We start from the raw sequence: 15,805 nt of genomic DNA on the forward strand, positions 1-15,805 counted from the left end.
AGGACCTCTCCTTCCTCACGGGGTGATGGCCTTTCCTTTGGGCTCCTCCCCACAGGAGGGAGGACCCCAGTGTCAGGGCCTGAGGCCTAGCGTCCCTTTCCCAGAACACCCTGGGGCAGAGCAGAGCTCACTGGCCACCTACTCCGTCTTCATGAGGCTCCCAGAGCTGGCTGAAGGATCGCCCCAGCTGGCCCAGGCCTTTCAACACTCTGGGGGCTCAGTTCTTGGCTCTGGCTTGAGCATGCTCACCTTTCCCGGGCACCGGTTTCCACGATGGTTTTGCAAAAAAAGAAGTCAGCCTCAGGGTGGGGAGCGCCCCAGCTGCAGGCTGCCAAGGGCTGCTGTCCTTGGCCCTCTCTCCCCGTGACCCTGGCTCCGGCCGCCCACTGACGGTGCAAATTCCTCCTTCGAGCACCTCTGGCTCCGGCAGGGCGTCCAGTGGCCCTGGTGGAGCAGGAGCCAGCTGCTGAGGGTGAGGACACCATGCTCTCCGCTGAGGGGTCCTGGGTCCTCCCTCTCCAGGCGCCTGTCCACTCCAAGACAAACCCCTGTGGGTCCTCAGCCCTCAGCAGTCCTGCGCTCAGCCCAGAACCACGGCCTCCCGAGGTCCCCTCCCAGGACGTTTGAGCAGGTCTGTCGCAAGCTCGGAAGCCTCAGACGAGCCTGCGTCTGGGCCGGCGTCCAGAGGCCTGGCCTCCCTCGGGCTGACCTGCGACACTTTCAATGAGGGCCTGATCTCGCTGACTCAGTTGCCTCGTCTGTGAAACTGGCCCTGCTTACAAAGAAGGCTGTTGTGGGGGGCAGATGAGACCCCACGTGCCCAGCTCTGTCACGGGGCAAAGTGCTGAACGCAGGGAGGAGAGGGGCCCCCACCCCCGAGCACACCACGGAGCGGGTCGAAGGCTGACAAGGACGCCTGACTCGGCTGGAAATACCAGAGATCGGGAGGCGAAGCCTCCCCGTGCCCCCCGCCCCCCCGCCCGGCCTGCTCTGCCTTTCTGGCTCAGTCACATGGAGCCAGGCCTGTGTTAGGCCAGGAAGGCCAGTGACTCACAGGGAGGTCGCACTCCTCTTGGCCTCCGTGGCTTGTCCTGTAAAATGGGTGCAGAGGCTTTCGGTTAAGCAACATCCCAATGAAAGGCCCTTGATGGCTGTGAAACTCTGTTATTACCATCTCCACCCCCTCGCCCTTACTCATCTGCCTAGAAGCTGTCAGAAAGGGAGAGATGCAGGGGGAAACAAAAAGACAGAATAAAAAAGAAAGAAGCTTCCCTCACAGTCCGGCACCCCAAGCCAGCGGAGTCTCACACCGGCTGGTCGCCTGAGCTGGTGGCCCCTTCCCTGTCACTTTTCACACACGGCCAAAGGCAAGTTCCCAGGGAGCCAGCCCGTGGGAAACAGGGGCAAACTGCACAAGCGGCAAACCAGCAGGGCCTGTTTGCCACTGGAAGTGGCCCCACTGCACCTGGTCTGCGGCTGCCCTTCCACAGCCCTCCACCTGCCGCCATGCCCAGCCCAGCACGGTGACCTTGGCAAGCCCTCTAACCTTTCCAAGCTTGGGGGTCATGAATGGACAAGGGGGGAGTGGCCAGCGATGGGGCCTTTGGGTGGAAACACGCATTCTAAGGGGTGAGTAAGCAGTGCCCCCCAGGCTTGGCCAGACAGTTCAGGGCCACCCGCAGGGCACAGGAGAGGCAGGCTGGGCTGGGAGCTCTGGTAAGAACTGAAGGGAGGATCCCCAAAGTCTACAGACTGGGGGGACAGGGGAACCAGGGAGGGGGCAGTTCCCAGTCTCCGGCCTCGGCCCCCCCCACCGCCAGCACCAAGGTGAGGTCTCCCCTCTGGAGTCCTCCCCTCAGGGCCCCCACATCTGATACTCCATAGGCACAATCGATGCTACTGAACACTTATTGGATACCTGGCTGGCTCTGCTCCTTCTCCCCAGGACCCTCCACCCCTGGTCAGGTCAGCACTCGGACTCCTGGACTAGCAGAGTGGGAAGGGTCTTCCGGATTATGGGGCGGATGGGGGAGGGCGGAGAGAGGAGCTTACGTTTTATTTTACTCCCCCCTAACAATTCTATGTCTAAAGTGACATCAGATGATATACTTTTACCCTTCTTAAAGTTTTAAATAAAAAAATTTTAGAAAGAAGACTATGAATTCTTAAGCTTTTCTTTTTAAGATTTTATTTATTTATTTTTAGAGAGGGAAGGGAGGGAGAAAGAGAGAGAGAGAGAAACATCAATGTGCAGTTGCTGGGGGCCGTGGCCTGCAACCCAGGCATGTGCCCTGGCTGGGAATCGAACCTGCGACACTTTGGTTCACAGCCCGAGCTCAATCCACTGAGCTACGCCAGCCAGGGCTTAGTTTCAAATAAATGTAAGTTATAGAATAGTGCAAACAGCCCTGGCTAGTGCGGCTCAGTTGGCTGGGCATTGTGTTGTCCTGCAAACGGAAAGGTCACCAGTTCGACTCTGACAGGACACAAGCCTGGGTTTCGGGGTTCATCCCTGGTTGGGGAGCAACTACTGATGTTTCTCTTCCTCTCTTTCTTCCTCCCTCCCCCTCTCTCTGAAAAAAAAAATAAATAAAGCTTAAAAAATAGCTCAAACATACAGAGAAGTCCGGAGTAATATCTCAGGGAGCTACATGCCCACCACTAAGCTTGAACAAATGTTAGCATTTTGCTATATTTTCTTTAGGTCTCCTTCGGTCAAAAAGTTAAATGTCAGTAAGGGAACCAAAAATTCCACACCTAACCCGTCTCCTTCCTCCCCTTTCAGAGGAGGCTACTAACTTGAAGCTACTGCTTTAACACATATGTATTTTTATACTCTTATATATAGGGATCCATAAGCAACTTCCAGTGCAGTTTTCCGTGGTCCTACGAGGATGTGTGACTCCGTGGGCTGGGCACCGACGCTGGGGGCGGGGTTTTCCACCGAGCTCTCCGGAGCTGCGGGGGAGGGCGCGGGAGGAGGCGGGGCCCAGGCCGCTCACCCTCTTCAAACGGAGCAGGAACTCCCTCCTCTAATGTATACCAGGCGCTTCTGTCTGAGGCTTCTTTCGATAATCACCTCTCCCTGTTTGGAAGTCAGAAACGGGAACCTGTCCCCTGACAGAGAATGAGACTAGGGCCCAGAGAGGGGCGGGGACTTGCTCCAGGTCACACAGCAAGCAGGCTGAGTGGCAGAGCCTTCTGTTGCCCGGCCCAGGGCTCTCTGAAGCCCCACAGGCCTCCCTCGGTAAACAAGGGAAAGAGGGCTGGGCACCCGGCCCCGGGGGCCAGTCTGCTCCTGGGTCTGGGAAAGGCCAAGGGGTCTGGAACTGGAGCCTCCCGGGAAGTCAAACGGCCGCCCCCTTGGGGAGCGGGGAGCAGCAGGGCGCAGGGGAAGCCTCGCGCTGTGGGCCCAGTACGCAACTCTGGGCCAGGGCGGGCGGCTGCTGAGCACCAGGAACGGGGCTCCTCCAAACTGAGGGGTGGACAGAGTGACCTCGACAAGGGGTTTTGAAGATTTAGTACAAAAGAGACGGTACAAGATCTCATTAGTTTTTGTATTGATTACATGTTGAAATGATAATATTCTGGATGGGCCGGGTTAAGCAAAACATCTGCCTAAGTTGAATTTTACCTGTTTCTTTTTCACTTTTTAAAATGTGACCACTAGCCCTGGCCAAGTGGTTCAGCTGGTTGGAGCATCGTACTCCAAAAGGTTGTGGGTTCGATCCCCGGTCAGGGCACATACCTGGGTTGTGGATTTGATCCCCAGCTGGGGCATGTACTGGAGGTGACTAATTGATGTTTTTCACCTCACTGTTTCTCTCCCTCTCTCTTCCTCTCTCTCTAAAGTCAATAAACATCCTCAGGTGAGGATTAAAAAAAATGTTGACTACTGGAAAAATCCGAATTATGTGTGTGCTGGCAACTATGTTTCTGTTGGACAGCATTGCCCGACGTCTTATGACCAGCAGCCAGAAGCAGAGCAGCTGGACCTGGGGCTGGAGGAGAAGGATGGGCCCCAGGGGCCCTGAGCTGGGGGCTCCTTTCAGAGCCGTGTGTGGGTGCTGGCAGTGATCAGGAGGGATGAAACAAGCAAGGCCCCTTCCCCCCCCACCATGCCTCATTGTCAGGGGCTCCTCTCTGAGATCCTCCCCCCTGGTCCTCCAAGATCCAAGCTTGCCCTTGTCTCTGTCCTTGAGAGCCAAGTCTGAGTCAGAGTAGACTGTCTCCACCTGGCATTTCCATTCTCCCCGAGGCCTGCGCAGAGCTGGGGAGTCAGGATAGGGTGAGCGTCCTCCCCCAGGTCTCCGGGCTCCCTTTTCAGTGAGGATGACAGGGGGTCTTTTCTGGCCCACCCACCCTTCCCTCCACGTCGGAATTGAGTGCCAGGGATGGGCTCTTCCTCCTGAACACCCCCCAACCCAACCACTTGACCTTGGGGAGAAGGGTTTGGTGGTCCGGGGTGCACTGCAGAGACTCCCACAGGGCAGCAGGCACACCATGGGGCTCCTGGGGTGAGAGGGGCCGCTGAAGGGCCTGAGGCTCTCTGGACCCAGCAAGCCTCTAGTCTGGCATTGTGGGAGATGTCCAGGCCACCCCTGGAGGACCCCCCGCCAGCTCTGACTTCTCTCCCACCATCACGCAGGTCTGTGATTCCAGCCAATTATTCTGTCTTCCCCCGAGCTGGCAAAGCGTGACACTTCCCTATTGGAAATTCTCAGCTATCTCTCCGTGCAGCTGGGAGCTGTCAGCCAGCAGCTTTTCTCTGTTAGGTAGGGGTGGGGAATAGGGGGAGGGGGGGGGGCACGCAGCGCCTATCAGAAAATGAGAAAAATGCCAGGCGCTTAAGTGTGTGTGACAGATAGCAACCTTTTCTCGCCATGGGGGAAATGGAATCCTGGATGTAATGACTTCGGAGTTGTCAGTGTTTGGGGGGAAAACACCCAGCACCCTCCGCTACTGCTAAATAATACAAATGCACGTAGTAAAATACTCAGATAATACAAAAGCCCCCGGAGCTTTAAAAAGATTGGCACGCTTCACCCTTCATCGCTGGCTTTGGCGAATCCAAAGAGGGGCGCTCCAAAGATGCTCTGAGGTGCCCCCTCGCCCCAGTCCACCTTGCGTTCAGGAATCAAAATAACTGCATGTTATCAGACGCCTCCCTGGAAATGTGCCTTCTCATCTAGAAGAGTTGTCAACAGAGAACTGTGCTCCAGAAACCGCAGACGATGAAGAATGAGCCTCCGTCTTGAGAGTTCACTGTTTTAATCAAATAAAACCTGCAACAAAGTTAATCTGACACATAGTTAATGAGATAATCATTGTTGCGCTTCATGGGAATTAGGCATTAATGGGAAGCAGTTTTTATAAATGATGGTAATTATACTGTTGCCTTTACTCAGCCAAAATTTAAAAGTTTTTTCTGCTGGTTGTGTTACTTCCCTCGCCTGAGCTGTCAGTCTCCGTGTCGAAGTTTCCTGTGGGTTTCTGGGCCGTTTCATCACTGTGGCCGCCCCACCCTGCCCTCGCCCAGGTCGCAGGCGGATGGCAAGGTTTTGTGGGGCGCCTACCCTGTGCTGCTATCCAAAACACTGGGCTCCATTCTCTCTTGTAATCCTCGCAAGAATCCCCAGAAACGGGTGTTTTCAGCTCCGAGTCCACAAAAGAGAAACCTGAAGCTCAGGGTGATTATGCGGCCCTCAGTCACAGAGGCAGGAAGGAGCCCACCTGGGCAGCGTGGCCCCGACCCTGTGGCCAACCCCATTGTCCCCGTCCCTGGCTGGTCTCCGCGCCAGCCCAGCTCGCTCTCTCCCTGCTCCCCAGGGACAGCCAGAGCGGGGCAGCCGAGGGCAGTGGACGCGGCGGGCTCTGTGCCTGCACAGGGGACAGAGCATGGTCCCAGGCCGCAGCGGGTGGAAAGGGTTCAAGGCAGCTGCAGCCACGTGGACCAAAGTGTAAATCCCAGCGACTCCTGCACTCCCCCTCTGACCCTGGGCATCGGGGACGTGCCTAAGCCTCGGTGCCTTCGCCCACCAAGTGGGTAGGACAGTTCAGGGTGCTTGAGCTGGGCCAGTGAGCTGGTCTCTGCGAAGGCCCGGGGTGGGGGTGAGTATGGACAGGCCCCTTCCCAGGGGGGCATCGGAGTGGCAGCAGGCACGGGGGGCACAGGGATTCAGGGACATATGGGAGACAGCACATTGTCCAGAGAGCTTTGTGACTGGGGACACCCAAAGGGTGCAAACGTCACGGGCTCTTGTGGGGACAAGCTGTATGGAGGTCAGTCCAGGTTTCACGAGTGAGGAGAACCCCGACCCTCATTCCAACTCTCCCCCAAACGCCTGAAGTCCCCTCTGCAGCCCTTTTCAGCCACTCTTGGTTGGGAAAGGGTTAAACCCCAGTGTCTAGCCCGGGGCCTGAGGGTCAGCCAGCAGGAAACCCCAAGTGGAAAGGAAACAGAACAGAGAGCCTGCAAACTCCGTCCAAGACAAACTTCTGCCATCTTACCGTGCTGCCCTGGGCCCGCCCTTTTGCCGTCATCACCCGCAGGGGACGAGAGAGGTTGTGAGCAAAGGTACTTGGTGTTCTGTGGCAGGGGGCCAGAGGGGAGCGCTTGTCACCTGGCCAGGTGGGGATCCCAGGGCAGGACCTAAACCACCAGGGTCGTGGGCAGAGCCGGTCTGAGCAGAGCCTGTTGTGACACCTGGAGGGGCCTCTGTCCTCCGGCCCCGGGGCCACAGGGGTCACGAGGGTAGAGGGCCACCTGGGGCCCTTGCAGTCCTTCTCGGCTGGCCCAAGCCAAGGGTCACAAGGCTGGGTCTAGGCTTTAGAATCAGCTACACTTGGGACCGAGTTCACCTCTGCCACCTTTCGGCAGTGAGACCCCGGGCAAGCTACTTATTCCCTCTGAGACCCAGTTTCCCCATCCGAGAAGCGGGGCTGGTCGCTGCGGCTGCCGTGAAGACGCATGTGCTCTGACTTGCTCGCTCTGCCCAGTGGCTGACTCAAATGAGGGCTCTGTCAGTGCCAACCATTCATGATGACAATAAGTACAAGGATAATTCCTTCCAGAAATACCTGTCGAGCATGTGTGACAGGCCCGGCACTGCGCAGGGTGTTCTTGGAGACATAAAGGTATGTCAGATGAGTCCTGCCGCTCCTCCAGGACGTGCGCAGGAATAATTCTAACCCAGGTCCGAGAGAGCTGAGTGACGTGAGAGAGGTGTGTCAGAGCAAGCATTCAGGGAAGGCTTCCTGGAGGAGGCAGCATTTGCGCTGGGCTTGGGCAGGTGTCTGACTGTGGAGGTGGGGGAAGAGAGGAAGGAAGGAAACAAAGGCCGTGTAAGTCAAGGCACAGGGAAGCTCTGGGTGGCTTGAGCACAGTGTCCAACGAGGGCCTGAGGGAGCGGTCAGCTTGCCTGGTGAGGGACAGAGTTTCTGTCCCCTGAGCAAGCCATTCCTCCGGTGCCTTGCTGGGCGAACCCTGAGCCAGCCACTTCCTGTTTCTGAGTCTGATGACTGGCTGGTTCCTCGTCCTCCCTCCAGAAGCTTCAGTTATCCCCTTCAGTTCTCCCCTTTCTCCCTCTGCACAGGCTGAGTCTCTGTATGGCACGCACTGAAGGTTTTGGTTAAGGCTGGGAGGGACCGATGACAAGCAAAGTGAAAAACCCCTCTGGCTTCAGTGTAGGGAAGAGCGGGGGGATGGGAGGATGGGATGGCCACCACCTTGGCCCAGAAGGGATGAGGAGAAGGAAGGGCAGGCTGTGGGAGGAGGAGACAACCCTTCACACCTGGATCCCTCACCTGGCAATCTGGGGACCAAGAGGAGGGAGGGGTCAGGGGTGATGATTCCCTGGGTCAGAACTCAGAGCCTGGGAGACGGGTGGCTACACCTGCAGCTGGAGAACCCAGCCCGAGGGGCAGCCGCCCCTGATGGGGAGCAGTGAGTCTGCACAAGCAGGCTGAATTCAAGGCTCCCCTAAGACGTCCAGGTGGAGTGTCCTGTAGGGAATGGAGTTGGGAGCAGGGGTGACAGATCTGGATGTCACAAGATAGGGCCCAGACTTGAACGCTAGGGAATCTCACCCAGCTCGGGGTCTTTGACCTGCTTCACGGGAACCTGGGGTGCAGGGGTGGGGAGCAGAGAGAGAGACAAAGGGAATGGCAGGGAGGGGACACCCCTGGAACTCTGTGGGGTGAGAGGGGGTCTCCTTGCACTTGGTTTAAACCCCTAAGATGGCCTGAGGAGCAGCGTCGGTGCCCAAGTGCAGTCTCCTTGCCAAGGCACCTGGACTCTTTCCCTTGGGAAAGTCCTGAGTGTCTCCGTCATGGCCCCTTCTTGCTTCCACCAGCACGAGCTCTGAGTTCTGGTGTTAACTGTGGGTCCGTCTGGCGGGTAAGCAGCAGAAGGGTCTGTGCGGGGGAAGCAGGGGTGGGGGGCGGGCTGTGAGTCTGGGGGCACAGGCCCTGTCCTGCTGGCCATCTCCTCTGTTATCAGACCGGAGGCCAGGCCTTGGTAGGCGGAGCCAGCGTGCCCCGTGAGTGACTGAGTGCTGGCCAACAGAACACGCCCAAGCCCACAAACCCAGCAATAGGAGGGATCTGAAGGACCGCCAGTCCCTGGCTCTCTGCTCTCTACCCCAGGCCAGACAGGAGCAAGACAGAAGGGACCTGGAGTTGACTTTATCTTTCCAAAAGCCTCGCAGAAATAGAACACCTATCTGAGTGAAGGCTACAGGGGCTTAACTAAAATGTCAGGTTTCTTTGCTGGAACTATAGCGGGGAACATGCTGGATGTACAATTATTTGGTCACCACTAATTCAGAAACCTGTTTTCTGTGGAACAAAACCATGGCACGCTGCTCAGAAGCCCTGGTTGGTTTTGTTCCCTGCAAAGTCAGCTTCTGAATTAATCATTACTGAATAAATGTAACTTGATAGCCCTCAACTTTGAAAACATGGCCTCTGTGCGCTTGTGTGTTTGTTTGCGTGAGCCGAGACACTACACGGTTCAGACGCTCTCATTTTGCGAAGGAGAAAACGGAGGGGCAGGGGTGACTGCCCACCTGCGGGTCCCATCATGGGGCCACCTCATGTGGTGGGGGTCCCGAGGTGGGGAGGGCCGGGCGCCCCCCTTCCTGAGCCATCACCCTGAGCTCTCCTTGGCGCTCTGCTGCCCACAGTTTGCTGGGAGTGCAGCAGGTGGGAGGAGGGAAAGCGCTAACTAATTCTGTCCCTCCAGGCCAGGGCCAGCAGCTGCCTAGGAGATAAGGGAAGGGGACCCCTGGGAATTAACAGCCTGTGGATTAGAGAGATTGAGCGAGGCAGAAAAACAGGTGCAGGTGACAACAGGGATGGGGGAGGGGAGACAAAGACAGAGAGAGACAGAGAGGCAGAGACAGAGGTAGAACCAGACAGGGTGGAGGAGGTGGGGCTCCTGAGACCCTGGAGGATCCCGTGTGGTCCGAAAGGCCAGATGTGGTCTCGGGCCTACCCTCTCTGTATCCCACCAGGGGTTGGCTGAGTCCCCAGGGGCCCTGGACTGCAGATCGGAAGGGTCTGAAGGGAACACCTTGGTCTCAGCTGCTCTGGCCTCAGGCACTGGGCAAAGGCGAGGTGCGCACCTGGGGGTCAGGGTTGCCCTTGGACAAACTACCAGCAGCAGCAGCAGCCTCTCTGTGGGCCACCAGCCACAGTGACAGACAGTCCCTTTGTATCATAGGCCCTGCCCTGGAGAGCTCTTGCTTGGAACCAACCCCACAAAAAATGCCTCCCCCAGCAAGAGACTGGGAACCTAGGCTGGTATGGGGGAAAGGGCACTGGGCTAAGAGTCCAAGGTCCGGTTCAAAGCCCACGCCCTGTCCTGTCACGGACTCCCTGGCTCTCTCTGGGGCTGTTAAACCATCCCCAGGCTCAGTCAAGGTCTCGGGGAGTCTCCGGGTAACTTGACCCAGAGCTTGTTTGGGAAGCTGGGTGGGTGCTGGAGTGTTGCTTCCCTCCCCTGCAAACTCCCTCTGTGGGCAGAAGCCACCGTCCGCTTCCCTCCCCTGCCCCCAGGGGGGCTGTCCCCAGCCCTTGGGTCCTGTGCTGGGGCAGCAAGCCCGCACCGACAGGAGAGAGGGGAGGGACGGCTGGGCACCCTGCCCGGAGCTGAGGAAGGCTGCCCAGAGACTGCGCCCAGGCCTTCCTGTTCAGCCAGAAATTCCAGCCTTTTCAGGATCGAGGGCCAGAGAGGGGGGGCCTTTTCCAGGCTGCCGGGGAGCCGTTTTTCCAGCTTGGCAGTATCGCCGGGCCTTGTGGAGGCTTCCCTGATCTTTGACTGGCTTTCCGGAAAGGTGGTGGGCCCCAGGGGGTGCTTTGCTGGTTGTCCCATGGCCGCTTCTGACCAGACGGAGGCTCCGGTGCCCCCAACCAGGCCCTTGGGAATAAATTATTTTTTAAAATCAACTTTGTCGAGGTCTTTATTTACATACAGCGACATGTACCCATTTGAAGTGAACTGTTCAGTGAGTTATAAATGCTGATGTATCTACCACAATAATCAAGACATAGAACATTTCCATCACCCCCAAAGGCTCCCTGGGGCCCCCTTCTCAGCCAGTACCCCCCCTTCCCTCCAACAGGCGTCCACAGATCCACTTTCTGTCCCTAGAGATTAGATTTATCTGTTTCGTGTGTTACCGTACGAGTTTGTACTCTTGCATCTGACTTTCTGCACACAGCGTGTGAATCTCAGGTTCCACCCCTGTCATCACGTCTCCCGGCCGCCTGCTCCTTTGTGCTGCCCAGTGCATGGGGGAGGCCGCAGACGGTCCGCCCGTCCCCTGTGTTTGGGCATCGGGCTGTGTCCGGTCTGCGGCTCCTGTGAAAAAGCCGCTGCGGACACGGGGGTGTGTCTTTGCGTGCGGGGATGGCCTCATTTCTCCCGCCTCAGCACCCGGAGTGAGCCCGCTGGGCTGTATGATAAGCGTATGTTTCACCCTTTAAGAATGGTTTCCCAAAATGGTTGCACCGTTTTACAATGTAGGGGCAGGAAGGAATTGTGAATGCAGCCCTTCCTGTCCTATGTCTGGGCCTTTTCTCCTCCCCAGGGACTGAGCAGGTTTGGCAAGGCGGTTTGGCGCTTCGGAGAGAATGAGGCCTCCTCAGAGAACTCTTCTTCCTGCACCCCCCCACCCCCACCCCCACGCCCCACCCCCCAGTGGCTGCTCCTGGTTGAGATTAGAGTGGCTGTGCTGGGTAGAGCAGAGCTTAAGGATCTATTTATACCTGAGTTTAAGCAGATGCATCGCTGGCTAAAACACTGTAATTATTTTCCCTTTTCTCGTTCTTACCATCCTGTGAGAGTGTCTTTAAACAGAGCTACTGCTGCTCCGGAGTCTCACCCTGCCTCCCCCTCCCCTACCCTCTGCACCCATCCCCCTGCCCAGCCCTGGGTAAAACCGGCTGGGCCTTGGGCCGTGGCCGCTTCTGTTCCAAGTCCTTCCTCCTCGCCAGTGCAGGCCGACACCGGAGCAGGCGGTGTGGGCAGCCACGGAGCTGTGCCGTTTTGCTGCCAGGGTCCCAGCCCAGCTCCCAGCTCCCAGCTCCCAGCTCCCAGTTCCCCGCCGCATGCTCCCACTCTGCCACCAGTCGTTACACAGTGCCCGGCCCCCCGGAAAACTCCAAAGGGTGCTGCCGCCCAGAGAGAAAGGACGAAGCTTTCTTTTTGTGTTGAGATAGCTTGCTAACTGCCCAGAGGTGGAAAAGTACATGGAGAAGGATCTTTCACTGAAACAAGAGTTTAAAACAACCCAGGGGCCTGGCACATCTGCAGAGGGGGTCCTACCCTAGTCCCCGCCCCGTTCTGAAGTTTGGGGGGCGGGACCAACCCCTGCCTCCTTCGGGATCAATTCAGTCATCTTCATTGTAAGATTCTTGGGCTGTCATTGCTCTCAGATAGCAGGACACCTAAGAAACTATCCTCCCCCGCTTGGGAAAACACCGCTCCCCAGCCCGGGGGACAGCTCACTCACTGATTTCACATGCTCAGAAAGCATTTCTTGTCACGGTCCTGCCGATGCCCACGCATTTTAAGTGAGTCCACAGGTAACGTGGCCTCGACTGGGATGATGAACCTGTGCTATCGCTCCAGTTTAAGCTATCCAAATAGCACTTAACCCCTTCTTGTTATTCCCATTAGCATTCATTGTATTCAAAAATTGCACTATAGCTGTGAAGTGCTGAATTTGGTACAGGAAGGTGTCTCTTTAGGTTAGCTTTGATTCTAAATTGCCTTACTCCAAACCTGTGCTGTCCAGTATGGTGTCCACTGGCCACATGTGGCTATTTATTAACTTAAGATTTTATTGCCCTGGCTGGCATAGCTCAGTGGATTTAGCGCCTGCTTCGAACCAAAGCATCGCAGGTTCGATTCCCAGTCAGGGCACATGCCTGGGTTGCAGGCCAGGTCCCCAGTGGGGGCCACATGAGAGGCAGCCACACATTGATGTTTCTCTCTCTCCTTCTCCCTCCCTTACCATCTCTAAAATATAAATAAATAAAATATTTTTTAAAAGATTTTATTTATTTACTTTTAGACAGAGGGGAAGGGAGGGAGAAAGAGAGGGAGAATAACATCAGTGTGTGGTTGCCTCTTGCACACCCTGCACCGGGGAACCTGGCCCACAATCCAGGCATGTGCCCTGACTGGGAATTGAACCAGTGACTTTTGGTTTGCAGGCTGGTATTCAATCCACTGAGCCACACCAGCCTGGTCAACACATGTGGCTATTTAAATATAAAAGAAATAAGTGAAAATGAAATAAACGCAAGATTTTCACTCCTTGCTTGCACCAGTCACATTTGACGGGCTCCATAGCCACTTGTGGGTCGGCAGCTGCCACGGAGGACAGCACCGACACGGGACGTTTCCCACATCGCAGAGGGCTCCGCTGGGCAGCGCCGGTGTGAACACGCAGCCAGGTGTGCCGCAGCACCTCCACCACCTAGTAGTGTATGCTCTGCAGATGGCCCTTAGATGGCCCTTAAAAACCCCCTCAAAGATGTGATTCCTGCCCCAAATGATCTGCGATTCCAGAATGGCACAATGATGCACATGATTTAAGACAGCAGAGGACAAATACTAGACCAAGCAAAGGTGGTCGTGTGAGGGTGGACAGCGAGGGGATTCAGCCCGAGTGGGACACGTGGGAAGGAACTTACGCTCTGCCCAGGGAGGTTTCACGTAGAAGCAGTGACTTCTAGGATGGACACAGCGCTGTGGGCTCTAAATTTAAGAGGCTCCCGTGGTCCTGGCTGGGTGGCTCAGCTGGTGGGAGCATCGTCCTGATATTCCACGGGGGTGGGTTTGATTCCTGGTCAGGGCACGTGCAAGAGAGGTTCAACCAATGAGTGCATGAGTGGGTGGAACAACAAATCAATATTTCTCTCTGTCTCCCTTAATCTCTCTCTAAAATCAATTTTTAAAAAACCTGTTTTTTAAATGTTCCTACCGTTAATACCCAAAGCTAACTGGCCCCTAGAAGGTCAAGGTTTACAAGCTTGATTCCTTCCAAACAATGAAGTGTGAGGATTCTCTGAGACCTCAGCTTTTCGTCTGAGCCCAGGAAGCAGCAAGACTATTTCTAGAAAATGGGTTCTCCAGGGAGGGTGCTCTGGAGGGGTGGGGGCGGGGCCCTGGGCTCATTACAGCACAGAAGGCACAGTTTGGTCACCCAGACTCTCCACTTGGCTTGATTTATAATCCTAATTGCACCCTCCAGGAAGAACAATTGCTGATCAACCCAGTTACGAAGTAAAGTTAATACAATGAAGAGACAGCAACGAATGATCGATGCAAAGCTGCCGAGAGGTGAGGACCCCCGGCCACAGCTGCCAGCTCTCTTCCCGAGGCCCCTCCCTTCCCAGGGCACCTCCCTTTGCTCCACAGCTCAGGGACCCTCATCTCCCATCGGGGAAGGTCAGGCCACACACTCCCCAGGTGGTGGTGGGGAGCGTGCACCGTGCAGCCTTCCTGCCCTCCCCCTCGGCCTTTCCAAGGAGCCGTTGTGTGGCCTGAGGCTGCTGCGAGCAGAGCTGCAGGGAGCACAGACAGAAAACGGAGCCCTGCCTTCCATCCTTCTCCCCCAGTCTCCTTTGTCTTTCCTATTCGCCGGGCCTCCCACTTCCCATGATCTTCTTCTCTGCCCAGCTCCTTGCCCCTGCGGCTGACCTAGTGTGCATGCCCTGTCCTGAGAGGGGCCCTGCATTCTGTGGGTGTCCCAACTGATCCAGCAGGCACTGCCTGCTTTGCTCAGCAGCACGAGCAGCTTAAACACAGCCTCCAGCTTTGCTGACCCGGTTCATTCCTTTGTCTTTGTAAAGAGAGAAGCAACTGGAGAGGGAGAGCGGCGGGCAGCCCTCTCCTCCCCGGCCCTGCTGTCGGTGCTTTGGGCTCCTCTCTCGCTGCCTCCCTCTGTCTCCTGCAACTTGCCTCCTGCTGAAACAATCAGGAAGAATAACCCTCCATTCCTGCCAATCCACCGCACACCTAGGTGAACGGGTGTGGCTTGCGTGGGAGGCCAGCCACTTCTCTGCAGTGTGTGGGCACGGCACCCCTGACCCTTTTTGCCAGCCCCCAGAGCCCAGGCAGCATGTGTACGCCAGCCCATTAGGGGAAACAGCAGGCCCCCCACCCCCACCCGGGTTTGCAGCAATCGTCCTGCATGTTCTGGCTTGTCCTGGCCCCCTATCCTCCCACCTCCAAACTCTCGGCCCTGCCTCCCTAGCCCTGGCCCTTTGGACCAGGGGTTTCTACTCTGTCCTAGTGGCGTTTCCTGGACAGACACGGACAGGGCTAAAACCCTGGGACGCCCAGTTTCTGCATGTTTTAATAGGAGCTGTGCCCTGGCCCCAGCCCTGCCAGCCCCAAATAGGCACACCAGACGCTTGGCCTCTGCCCTGGGGGAGGGACAACCGGACAACCTGAGGGGAGGGGAGGTAGGTGACCGTCCAAGGGGTGGAGGGGAGACGAGTGCTGCTTCTGCTCTGACATCACCATCAGGTGCCAAGGCCTGGGCTCTGTGGGTGGCCCACGCATGCCTTTGTCTTGTAAGTGTCTTGTCTGTTTCCTCGTCTGCCTCACCCACTGGGCCGTGGGCTCTGCAAGGGCAGGCCCGTGTCTGACCGGGGGCTGGATGCGCACTGCTGGGCTGGTGCCAGTCCACTTACACAGGCCTGAGTGAGAAGCTTTAGGGTCCATGAGTTCTGTCGACTTCTTTTTTTTTTTAAAGATGAGGTTTCTCTCTCTTTTTTAAAGATTTTATTTATTTATTTTTAGAGAGGGAAGGGAGGAAGAGAGAGAGAGAGAAACATCAATGTGTGGTTGCTGGGGGTCATGGCCTGCAACCCAGGCATGTACCCTGACTGGGAATCGAACCTGCAACACTTTGGTTCGCAGCCTGCACTCAATCCACTGAGCTACGCCAACCAGGGCTTGACTCTACTTCTTAAAATATTTCTCCAACCAACGGCTTCTTAGGGGGACCGTTTATTTCTGCCTGGTTCGTTCCAAACAGGAGTGGGTTGACTGATTTCCTGGCTTTCCCAGTTTGACTCTCTCTCCATCTGTCTGTCCATCTTCCTCATTGCTCACAGGCACGACACGCATCTAATCACGCCACTCCTTTGTTAAAATATGTTCAACAACTCTCCACTTCTTACAACATAAAGTACAATTCCCTTAGACCCTCCACAATTTGGCCCAACCTACTATTCCAGCTTATTTCTTGCTGCATTTCCCTGTGGACCCTGCGAGCCAATC

The 15,805-nt window shown here is 56.4% G+C and overlaps 2 long non-coding RNA genes across 2 annotated transcripts; both read right to left on the reverse strand.

Annotated features, from left to right (window-relative positions):
• Positions 1 to 3,505: 3,505 nt before the first annotated feature.
• LOC118502205 lies at positions 3,506 to 8,188 on the reverse strand. The gene is made up of 2 exons (XR_004904903.1): positions 7,807 to 8,188; positions 3,506 to 5,285 (listed from the first exon to the last, which is right to left on the reverse strand). It is a non-coding gene; the product is annotated as an uncharacterized LOC118502205 (long non-coding RNA).
• A 5,728-nt stretch (positions 8,189 to 13,916) lies between these two features.
• LOC118502318 lies at positions 13,917 to 15,242 on the reverse strand. Its single transcript, XR_004905028.1, has 3 exons — positions 15,216 to 15,242; positions 15,128 to 15,130; positions 13,917 to 14,079 (listed from the first exon to the last, which is right to left on the reverse strand). It is a non-coding gene; the product is annotated as an uncharacterized LOC118502318 (long non-coding RNA).
• Between the last annotated feature and the right edge of the window lie 563 nt (positions 15,243 to 15,805).

Source organism: Phyllostomus discolor, chromosome 8, assembly GCF_004126475.2.
Source record: "Phyllostomus discolor isolate MPI-MPIP mPhyDis1 chromosome 8, mPhyDis1.pri.v3, whole genome shotgun sequence".
NCBI lineage: Eukaryota > Metazoa > Chordata > Mammalia > Chiroptera > Phyllostomidae > Phyllostomus > Phyllostomus discolor.